This window comes from Danio rerio, chromosome 13 (genome assembly GCF_052040795.2).
Source record: "Danio rerio strain M-AB ecotype USA chromosome 13, GRCz13ab, whole genome shotgun sequence".
Lineage (NCBI taxonomy): Eukaryota > Metazoa > Chordata > Actinopteri > Cypriniformes > Danionidae > Danio > Danio rerio.
In genome coordinates, this window is record NC_141033.1 from 49,267,501 (window position 1) to 49,280,000 (window position 12,500).

The 12,500-nt window shown below is 36.3% G+C and overlaps 1 protein-coding gene and 1 long non-coding RNA gene across 2 annotated transcripts in view; both read right to left on the minus strand.

The window, feature by feature from the left end:
* The window catches only part of LOC147841199 (uncharacterized), a 4,354-nt gene extending 1,155 nt beyond the window's left edge, over positions 1-3,199 (minus strand). The window contains exons 1-4 of the long non-coding RNA XR_015506508.1: positions 3,153-3,199; positions 2,613-3,031; positions 2,306-2,551; positions 1-2,101 (exon numbers count right to left, since the gene is read on the minus strand). The exon at positions 1-2,101 is cut by the window's left edge and continues 1,155 nt beyond it. This is a non-coding gene — a long non-coding RNA (uncharacterized LOC147841199). The remainder of the gene's footprint in view (positions 2,102-2,305; positions 2,552-2,612; positions 3,032-3,152) is intronic.
* The window catches only part of ate1 (arginyltransferase 1), a gene marked incomplete at its 3' end in the record, with an annotated part of 211,311 nt that overhangs the window by 20,404 nt on the left and 178,407 nt on the right, over positions 1-12,500 (minus strand).

Below are 12,500 nucleotides of genomic sequence, written 5' to 3' on the forward strand. Positions count from 1 at the left end.
GTTGGCTGGTTTTGGCTGGTCGACCAGGCTGGTTTTAGAGGGGTTTTGGCCATTTCCAGACTGGTTTTAGCGGGTCAGGCTGGAAAATGACCAGCCAAATCCAGCTAAAACCAGCTTGAGCAGCCTGGTTTAAGCTGGACATAGATGGTTTTGGCTGGACTACCAGCCTGGCTAGGCTGGTCAAGCTGGTTTTAGCTGGTCATTTCCCAGCCTGACCAGGCCGGAAATGGCTGGAAACCAGCCTGGAAGTGGCCAAAACCCCTCTAAAACCAGCCTGGTCGACCAGCTAAAACCAGCCAACCAGCCTAGGCTGGTCTAAGCTGGATTTTTCTGCAGGGATACAGTTGAAGTCAAAATTATTCACCCTCCTGTGAATTTTTCTATTTCAAATATTCCCCAAATGATGTTTAACAGAGCAAGGAAATTTTCAAAGTATTTACTATAATATATTTTCTTCTGGAGAAAGTCTTAATTGTTGTATTTCAGCTAGAAAAACGGCAGTTTTTAATTTTTTTGAAGCCATTTTGAGGTCAATATTATTAGCAATATTAATGTCTTATGATTTATCTGTCACTACTTGTTTATGTTAACAAATAAATACAAATTAAGTATAATTCCTAAAATTGTATTATAGTTTCTAAAAATTTGGGTCACGGACTGATGACCATGTAAAAATGTGGGTCTCATGGCCAAACCAGTTGAGAACCCCTGGTCCAAAGACATGCGCTATAGGTGAATTGAATAAACTAAATTGGCCGTCGTGTATGAGTGTGAATTACAGTCTATGGGTGTTTTCCAGTACTGGGTTGTGACTTGAAGGGTATCTGCTGCATCAAACATATGCTGGATAAGTTGGTGGTTCATTCCATTGTGGCAAACCCTGATAAATAAAGGGACTAAGCCAAAGGAAAATGAATGAATTAAAATGTTATTGTGAGGAATGTAGGTCACCAAAAACAATGGAGCCTAAGGACATTCTCAAAATAACTTATTTTATGTTTCACATTAGATAGATATTTGAAATCACACAAGTAAATGGATGACAAAACTTTCATATCTCAAAATGATTCAGGGATTAATATAAAGCAGCATGTTCTCCATTTTCACAAGAGGGCATGGAGTTTATAACTCTACATCAGGTTCCTTATGCGGCTCCAATGTGGCTTTCACAGAATCCAAACATCGACCTTGTAACCAACCGTCAGACCGCTGGCCTTGAGCTCTGCTGAGAAACAGGCCTGAAATAGCTGGTCGGTCTGGCCAAGAACAACAGGTCATGTAGGACTGGAGGCACCACAAGAACGATTTAAAGCACTGGGGGAAATGAAGGCCCGCGTCTGGTTGCCAGTCAGCGCAGAGGTAGGTCAAACAAGACAGAGGGCCTCCCAAGCTCTGCAATCAAAGCCAGTATGAGATGTGTGGGAAGCCACAGAGATTACCATGAGGTCATTCTTATTGGCTTCATTCTTAAAGTAAAAAAAAAGGAGATATATTTTAATTTATAGACTTGAGAATATTCTCTCTCCATATCCTTTGTGCTATTGACATAGAAAACATGTCCTAACCAGAATCCCTTGCTTTTCAATGTTGTTCTACCATTTCGTCTAAACTAGAGATGTCTGTTTCCACAAAATGCCATGATTAATCGATGTTTAAAAAGGGTTAGTTCACGCACAAAAAAAATATTCTGTTATGAATTACTCATCCTCATGTTGTTCTAATTATCTGAGACCTTCGTTCATCTTTAGATCACAAATTTACGATATCTGTCTTTAGAAAACAGCCTAGAGTGCCATCTGCTGTAAAAAAAATATAGCGTAAAGCGCCATCTGCTGTAAAAAAAAAAAAATAGCCTGGAGCGCCATCAGCTATTAAAAAGTTAGCATAGAGCATTGATTTAAAAAAAAACTAGCATAGTGTCATCTACTGTTAAAACTAGTCTAGAATTTCACCATCTGCTGCAAAAAAAACAGCCTAGAGCACCATCTTCTGTTAAGAATTTAGTCTAGAGCACCATCTTCTGTTTAAAAGTTGGACTAGAGCACCATTTGCTGTTAAAAAGTACTGTCTACTGTTATAAACTAGCCTAGAGCGCTGTCTACTGTTATAAACTAGCCTAAAGCACCGGCTGCTGTTAATAAATAGCCTAGAGCGCCATCTACTGTTACAAACTAGCCTAGAGCACTGTCTACTGTTATAAACTAGCCTAGAGCGCCATCTACTGTTATAAACTAGCCTAGAGCGCCATCTACTGTTATAAACTAGCCTAGAGCACTGTCTACTGTTACAAACTAGCCTAGAGCACCGGCTGTTGTTAATAAATAGCCTAGAGCGCCATCTACTGTTACAAACTAGCCTAGAGCACTGTCTACTGTTATAAACTAGCCTAGAGCACCGGCTGCTGTTAATAAATAGCCTAGAGCGCCATCTACTGTCATAAACTAGCCTAGAGCACTGTCTACTGTTATAAACTAGCCTAGAGCGCCATCTACTGTTATAAACTAGCCTAGAGCTCCATCTACTGTCATAAACTAGCCTAGAGCACTGTCTACTGTTATAGGCTAGCATAGAGTGCCATCTACTGTAATAAACTAGCCTAGAGCGCCGTCTACTGTTATAAACTAGCCTAGAGCTCCGTCTACTGTTATAAACTAGCCTAGAGCGCCGTCTACTGTTATAAACTAGCCTAGAGCTCCGTCTACTGTTATAAACTAGCCTAGAGCACTGTCTACTGTTATAAACTAGCCTAGAGCGCCGTCTACTGTTATAAACTAGCCTAGAGCGCCATCTACTGTTATAAACTAGCCTAGAGCACTGTCTACTGTTATAAACTAGCCTAGAGCACCGGCTGTTGTTAATAAATAGCCTAGAGCGCCATCTACTGTTACAAACTAGCCTAGAGCACTGTCTACTGTTATAAACTAGCCTAGAGCACCGGCTGCTGTTAATAAATAGCCTAGAGCGCCATCTACTGTCATAAACTAGCCTAGAGCACTGTCTACTGTTATAAACTAGCCTAGAGCGCCATCTACTGTTATAAACTAGCCTAGAGCTCCATCTACTGTCATAAACTAGCCTAGAGCACTGTCTACTGTTATAGGCTAGCATAGAGTGCCATCTACTGTAATAAACTAGCCTAGAGCGCCGTCTACTGTTATAAACTAGCCTAGAGCTCCGTCTACTGTTATAAACTAGCCTAGAGCGCCGTCTACTGTTATAAACTAGCCTAGAGCTCCGTCTACTGTTATAAACTAGCCTAGAGCACTGTCTACTGTTATAAACTAGCCTAGAGCGCCGTCTACTGTTATAAACTAGCCTAGAGCTCCGTCTACTGTTATAAACTAGCCTGGAGCTCCGTCTACTGTTATAAACTAGCCTAGAGCGCTGTCTACTGTTATAAACTAGCCTAGAGCTCCGTCTACTGTTATAAACTAGCCTAGAGCTCCGTCTACTGTTATAAACTAGCCTAGAGCTCCGTCTACTGTTATAAACTAGCCTAGAGCACCGTCTTCTGTTATAAACTAGCCTAGAGCTCCGTCTACTGTTATAAACTAGCCTAGACCACGGTCTGCTGTTATAAACTAGCCTAGAGCACCGTCTACTGTTATAAACTAGCCTAGAGCACCGTCTGCTGTTATAAACTAGCCTAGAGCGCCGTCTACTGTTATAAACTAGCCTAGAGCGACGTCTACTGTTAAGTAGTTTTTGTTACTGAAAGCGTTTCAATTTCTTCTTTAATGTGCAAATGATATTGCTAATATTAAGTAAAATCTGGGGAATGTGTGAAAAGGTCAATCTTTACTCATAAACATCCATGACGTTTAATGGCCTCAATAATAATTTAAATCAATTTCACCCTTGCGGTGGTTTATTAAGCTATTATTCAGTTTTAAGGCCTGAAACGCCATGATTGTTAATGAGTAAACAGCAGCCGTTTTATATGGAATCTGATCAATCCAAATGGTTGATTAAATTTGTGTTGGGAAGATCAGATGCAACTTAAGCCTTTTACTCAACGCTTTACTCAGAGTTTTACTCAGAGTATTTGGCTTTAAATAAGAACATATTACTTGATATTTGGAGGCATAATTAGGACTGTGTGTGTGTGTGTGTGTGTGTGTGTGTGTGTGTGTGTGTGTGTGTGTGTGAGTGTGTGTGTAAAGCGAAACTATTACTCACTTCCATAAGGATCATAGAGTTCTGACACCCACTTTATCAGCGGTTTCAGGGACGGGTTCAAACGCCACGACAGTCAACCTAATCTCTCCTTGACCCTTCCCTCAACCCTCACTCCATTTAACATCCAAATGCTCAGTTATAACTTAAATATTTACACACAAGAGAAGTACGGGCACACGTATGCTCGCCCCAGTGTGTTTACAGGGCTGACAGGGTCAAATGTGAAGACAGATGAACCTGATGAAAAGGAAAGCGGGCTAACAGTCATGATCAGAATGCTGATACTAATTAATTACATGAAAGAAATGCTATTGATCATTATAGGGAAAAAATAGGGACAGACATTACTATTTATGTTGCTTATATTGTTACAAACCTTTTTATATTTGTCTTTAAAGTGCCTGAAACAGCCATGATTTTAATGATAAATGTGAAAAAAAATTGTTAAAGAATTTGAAAACTGGTTCACAGTAAGTATCCCTACTCACTGGCCACTTTATTAAGTACAACTGTCCAACTGCTCGTTACATAGCAGCAACTCAATTTATTTAGGCATGCAGACCTGCTGCAGTTCAAACCGAGCAACAGAATGGGGAAGAAACTGGATTTTAGTGACTTTAAATGTGGCATGGTTGTTGGTGCCAGATGAGCTGGTCTGTGAGACTAGATCTACTGGGATTTTCACGCACAACCATCTCTAGGGAGAAGAATGATCAGAGAATGATCCGAAAAACAGAAAATATTCAGTGAGCGGCAGTTCTGTGGCGCAAATACCTTGTTGATGCCAGAGGTCAGAGGAGAATGGCCAGACTGGTTCCAGCTAATAGAAAAGAAACAGTAACTCAAAGAACCACTCATTACAACTGAGGTCTGCAGAAGAGCATCTCTGAACACACAATACGTCCGACCTTGAGGCGGATGAGCTACAGCAGCAGAAGACCACACCGGGTGCCACTCCTGTCAGCTTATAACAGAAAACTGAGGCTACAAAGGGCACAGGCTCACCAAAATTGGGCAATAGAAGATTGAAAAATGTTGCCTGGTCTGATGAGTCTCCATTTCCGCTGCAACATTTGGATGGTCAGAATTTGAAGAAAGCATGGATCCACTCTGCCTTGTATCATCAGTTCAGGCTGGTGGTGGTGGTGTAATGGTGCGGGGGATATTTTCTTGGCACACTTTGGGCCCATTACTACCAATTGAGCATTGTGTCAACGTCACAGCCTACCTGAGTATTGTTGCTGACCACGTCCATCCCTTTGTAAGCAAAGTGTACCCATCTTCTGATGGCTACTTCCAGCAGGATAACTTCCCATGTCATAAAGCATGAATCATCTCAGACTGGTCTCTTGAACATGACAATGAGTTCACTGTACTCAAATGGCCTCCACAGCCACCAGATCTCAATCCAATAGAGAACCTATGGGATGTGGTGGAATGGTAGATTCGCATTATGGATTTGCAGCCGACAAATCTGCAGCAACTGAGTGATGCTATAATGACAATATGGACCAAAATCTCTGAGAAATATTTCCAGTATGGTCCAAACCAGTACTAGTAATGTGTACCTAATAAAGTGGCCGATGAGCGTACTTTCCCAGAAGTCTCTGTATGACACATTTTTATTGTGTTTTCAGTTTGACATTACTGTGGCTCTTTTGTTTGTTTTTTTTTTGTTTTTTTCTTTTCGGTTATGTATAATTAGAATTTCATTTTGAAATTATTCACAAAATTAAGTTCAAATGATGACGAATAATATTTATTGCGTAACAGTAGCTTCACTTGTGTGACCATGACGGTGTATAGTAGTTGTGTGAATGCCTCCAGCGTTTTATACACATTTAATCCTACAGCAGTGGTTCTCAAACTGTGGTACGTGTACCACTAGTGGTACGCAGGCTTTCTTCTAGTGGTACGTGGAGGAATGAAATATGTCATGTACATGCTACACATATTTCAAAATTTATTAAAAATGATGTATATAATATGCCGTATATGACATACAGTCTATATTTCTGAGGTAATCTGCCACGTTTGTTTAACTGTGCAGGGTTGTAGCTGCTTTACTGGGCCTACTACACTGCTGTATTTCAATATTGCTCATTTTGGTGGTACTTGGAGAGACTATTTTTTTTTCTGAGGTGGTACTTGATGAAAAAAAGTTTGAGACCCACTGTCCTACAGTATATAATGTAGTATGTTTTTCTGCTTGTGCAAAAGTTGTTTTTGATGAACATCTGATCATTTGATGAACAACAAAAATCATCTGACTTTCTCATCATTTCTCACGTGTGTTTGGTTCTGTTTTTTCTGTGTAACAAAGACACAATGTGACGATTTTAGTACTTCTAACATTGATGTATTAACACTATAAATGAATGAAATAGGTAGCACGGTGACGCAATGGGTAGCACAATCACCTCGCAGCAGGAAGGTCGCTGGTTCGAGCCCCAGCAGGGTCAGTTGGCATTTCTATATGGAGTTTGCATGTTCTCCCGCGTGTTTGCATGGGTTTCCTCCGGGTGCTCCGGTTTCCCCCACAAGTCTAAAAACATGCGCAATAGGTAAATTAAGTAAGCCAAATTGTCCGTCGTGTATGTGTGTAAATGAGTGAACGATTCCAGTGATGGGTTGCAGCCGGAAGGGCATCCGCTGCGTTAAACATATGCTGAATAAAACCACAAATTAATAAAGGGACTAAGCCAAAAAGAAAATGAATGAATGAATAAATGAATGAATTATTGAAGTTTTTAAAAAATCCATGTAGAAATGTATTTTACAGTTTCTTCCTATATATATATATATATATTTATATATATGCACACACTTATATCGCACTGCTACGAGAGTGACATTGCGTTTATACGACAGTTTGACGGCACAATTGTGTATATAAATAAGAAAATGAAACAAAGAGAGTCTAAAAACCCCTTTTTATTAGGAACTACTTTTTTTCGCCATTCATTTACATTGGCAGCTTCTAATTCACCAACGTCACTTTAGAGCTAATGTTGGAATGAATCTTTATAGCATAATGTCTAAAGTGATAACAAAACAGCTGAATTTGCTTACACTTTAGGATTATAAGGCTGAACGTGACATGAAATGGCATCAGTCTACAGAGATATCTTCTTACAGTGTTACAGTCTACAGAGTTTATATATATATATATATATATATATATATATATATATATATATATATATATATATATATATATATATATATTAGCCCTCCTGATTTAATACATAATAGTTTTAAATAACTAATTTCTTATTTTCTTATCACTGATTTCTTTTATCGTTGCCATGATGACAGTACATATTTTACTAAATATTTTTTTAAGATACTGACATTCAGTTTAAAGTGACATTTAAAGAATTAACTAGGTTAATTATGGCAATTAGATTAGGTTAGGGTAATTAGGAAAGTTATTGTATAACTATGGTTTGTTCTGTAGAGTATCGAACAAAAATATTGCTTGAGCGGGCTAAAAATATTGACTTTAAAATGTTTTTTTTTAAAACTGCTTTTATTCTAGCCAAAATAAAACAAATAAGACTTTCTTCAGAAGAAAAAACATTATCAGACATACTGTGAAAAATTCTTGCTCTGTTAAACATCATTTGTGACATATTTAAAGACAAAATAATAATAGTAAATCACAGGAGGGCTAATAACTCCTTTCAATTACTTTTTTTTTTTTTGTTTTCAATTAGGTCACTGTTGTTGTTTTTGACTAATATTACAAAATATTTCTTAAGCAATAAATTAACATTTTAATGTAATCTATAAAGGTTCATGTGATGAAGTTAAGATGCTGACAATTCATCCATCCCATCACATGCACATATTTAGCAATATTATTGTTTTTACAGTAGTTGGACATATATTTACAGCAGCCTTAGTGAGCACGACCTGGTTCTGACCCCAGACTTTTGAACTATATTGTTTATGAGCACACCGCTTTGGAATAACATGAGGGTGAGTAAATAATGACAGAATTTTTGGGATGAACTCTTCCTATAACATAACATTCAGACGAGAGGTCTGACGTGAAACAGGAATAATGGTATGGATTAGGGTTGTAACGGTATGAATTTTTCACGGTATGATAATCGTCTAAAACAATACCACGGTTTGACGGTTTCGCGGTATACGGTATGTTACAAAATAATAGAACAGTGAAGCAAATTTGACTTTTTCCAAATAATATATTTTTAGTTACTATAAACAACACCACTTACAATGAACAAATAAAAATAAGAAAATAATAAATAATGTGTCAAAGTCCAAATAAAGTCCAAATAAACGTGGTGCAAATCCTCAGTAAAAAAATAGATATAAATATTTACTATACTATAAATAGTTACATAACGAAACTAGATTCAATATGGAACATCCTTAGGTTTTATGTGCCAGCATGGATATGGTTGTCTGTGGATATGGATTTGGATATGGTTGTATGCAATGCAGACAAACAGCTGCACCTTCATTTGCGTCTTTTGAAAACAGCAAGAGCAGCAGTTCGTCTTTGCTGTGTCACTGTTTTGTCATGTTTCTGTGCTGCTGTGCATGCAAAAGTACTTAGTATGAGAATTATTTCATGCAAAACTTTTTTTTTTTTGCGTTTTATTTAGCCGCGCATAAATGTATGCCTATCTCTCATTCCATGTTGTTCAAAAAGCTTGGTCCACAAACAAAAGCGAAACCTATGCTTATTGGTTGTGATATAGCGAGTTTGAACCAATCTAGGCATGGAGGAGGGACAATGCATCAATATATGATGTCTGATTTGTCCGGAGACACAGTGACGAGCGTTTCTTTGTCAAATCAGCGTTGTCAAATGTTGATGACGTAACCGCACTGATTCCGGAGCCTCTGAAAGTCCGCGTTATGTGTTATGTGATACAGCGCTGGAAAGCTGAGATTCTCTTCTTTATGCCAATCTTTGAATTGTATGAATCGGATCAGCGGATCAAAAGTTATTAAACATTTAAGAGCAATACTTATTTTTAGCCGCGGGCGGCTGTCTCGGTCTTTAAGGGTTAAAACCGTTGATATGCAATTGTTCATGGTATGATAATCGTGCATGTTTAAATCGTGGTAAACCGTCATACCGGTATATTGTTACAACCCTAGTATGGATAGATAAAGATCATGTTGAGAAGAAAAAATAAATGCATTGTGGTCCGTCCGGGGTGGACGTGCCTGTTGAATGCTAAAAGCAAAAGCTCTCTTTATCCTCTGCCTGTATCACCATGAAGAGAATATGAATTCACAGTGTTGACTGCAACAGAACTGCCTTTATAAACTCTTTAAATAGTGAAAAACAGAGATCTTTGTATGAAGACAACATCTAAACTCACCCCTACACCTGTGCTGTGGGCTGGCGAGACATCCTGGTTTACCAGGGTAAAATAAACACCACGCACTTCTCAGATAACATAAACAAAGCGACAGAGTTTACTCTATCAAATGTACTAACACTAAAAGTTAAAATGGTGGTAGTTCTGTGGAAATGATTAAAATATATTAAAATGGGCTGCAAGAATTACACTCAATAATTTAATAAAAAAATCATGTACAATCAGAGGTGGGGAATGTGTAGGATTTATGTGAATAATAGCTGTATTTTTCTCTGGGCTTGAACTTGAAGCATTAAGCATAGGTAAGTATTATAAATAGGTTCAGTAAGAGCTTAACCACTTGTACTGTATATACAGTAATGCCCACATTTATAATCAAAACTGATTTAATGCTTGAAAAAGTACAGACTAGGTGGCTGTAGAGAAACGCGTCCAACTTTTGAACACTACTGAATTAGTTTGTTGCAATCTTCTGAAATAAAATGAATCAAATCAAACCTAGAGTAAAGTAGAAGAACTTTCACAGTCTTGGAGTATTCACAAGTTCAACTATAGGAACGTTTTAAGTGTGCTGTAAAAAGGTAGTGGGTGGACACATATTTCAAAATGTTGTCACAGTGAAACAAAACAAAACACAAAAAAGAAAAGTTTTCACAGTTTTTTTGTGTGTCCAGCAGATATAATCCTCTTCCAAAATGGTGTAAAAAGTATCCCAGGGTGCATTTCATGAAGTTTGCAAATTAATATCAATGAAAAAGAAAGATAAACCAAAGCAAAACAAAACAAAAAAACTAAACTAAACAAAAAACAAGTAAAAAACACTAAACAAAACTTTAAGTGATTAATATAGATGAAAAATCTAATAAAATGATTTTTAAAAAATGTCAATACTTTTTATGTGTTATAAAAGTGCTAAACAGGTGGTCAAAACATATTCAAAATATTGTCATGGTGAAACAAATGAAACAAAACCAAAAAAAAAACAAATAAGAAACAAAAGAAAAAACAAAACACGAAATGAAACAAGACAAAAAGCTCAAAACAAAACAACAAAACAATACAAAACAAATCAAATCAAAACCTAAAACATAAAACAAAGCAAAACAAAACAGAAAACTAAATGAAACAAAATGAAAATGAAATAGTGAAAAACAAAACAATACAAAACATGAAATGAAATGAAAATGCAATGAAGTGAAATTTAAAACAAAAAATTTAATTAAAAGAAATGACAATAAAATAAAGCACAAAATAAACCAACAAAACAAAAAACTAAATGAAATGAAAACGAAACTTGAAAGCAAAACAAAAAAACTAAATGAAAATGAAAGAAGGGAAAAACAAAACAAAAAAATGAAATGAAATGAAGCCAAAAACAAAACAAAACAAAAACAGAAATTAAATGAAAATAAAATAAAACAAAATAAAAAATAAAACAAAAAAACGAAATTAAGCAAAAAACACACAAACAATAAAGCAAAAAAACTAAAAACATTTAATAAAAACAAAAACAAAGCGTTTAAAAAAACGAAAAAACAAAGTGAAGCAAAAAACAAAACGAAGGAAAAAAAAGAAAAACAAAACAAAACTGTCATAATTAAAATGTCAGAATTATGGTCAGTACATAACCTTTAATTTGTGTTCTTTCATAATAGTCATGACTCAACTACTACCCTAAAATGTGAAGAGAATAAAAACAGTAACAAAACACGGAAAAGGTGTGCCATAACTATTTAGTAAAAGCTGGACAAAGAGAAAAAAAAACTGAGAAAAGAAGAGCTTTTATTCATCAGCTTCCCCCTCCTCTTTAGCCCAACCATGGCGTCTGCTTGTCGGTCCTGACATTATTATTACTATTATTATTATTATTATTATAATGGTCATCAAACCACAAAGTTCTGGGCCGTGACCACAGCACCGACCCTGCTTGAGTCCTGGACGCTCTCCATCGCCTGGATCCAGTCCCGCTATTTCAACACAGGACCACTGAACCCTCCTTTTGTTCACAGAACCAAGATCTATAAACATTCTCTTCGCTTTTCAAATATGAGCTCTGAAAAAATGGCATCTGAGAAGTAAGTCTATGGAATGGCTACTGTTAATAAGCTGACAAAACTGATGTGTATTGAGCAGTCATGGGAACTGCAGTTACGTATTGATTTTACTGTCGGATTCAGTGATCTGCCAAACTGATTAGTCTGACAGTGATAAGTGTGGTTTAATGGAGAGGCACGAATAAAACAAACTTTTAAGTTTGCTATAAAATTGGGTGGCCTAGTGGGTGAGAAACAATAGTGTAAAGCAAAACAAAACAAAACACAAAACAAACCAAAATGCAAAACAAAAGAAAAAACATAGGAAAACAAAACAAATTTTTTAAGTGTGCTATAAAACAGATAGCATAGTGGGTGAACAACAACATTGTAAAATAAACAACAAAACGCAAAATAAAACAAAATACAACAAAACAAAGCATAAAACGAAACACAAAACAAAACCAAGAAACACAAAACAAAAAGCAAAACAACAAAACAAAACAACGAGAAGCAATAAAACAATACAAAAAAACACAAAACAAAATGCAAAAAAACAAAGAAATGCAAAATAAAAAACGGAACAACAAAATACAAAACAGAACAACAAAATGCAAAACAAAACAAAACAATGAAAAGCAACAAAACAAAACGCAAAACAAAACAAAACCAATGTAATGCAACAAAACAAAATGAAACACAAAACAAAACGCAAAGCAAAACAAAAAACAAAGAAAAGACAAAACAACAAAATGCAAAACAAAACAACAAAATGCAAAACAAAACAAAACAAAACAACCAAAACAAAACTAAGCATAAAACAAAACAAAAAACAAAATGCAAAAGGAACAACGAAATGCAACAAAACAAAACGAAACACAAAACAAAATGCAAAACAACAAAATGCAAAACAGAACAA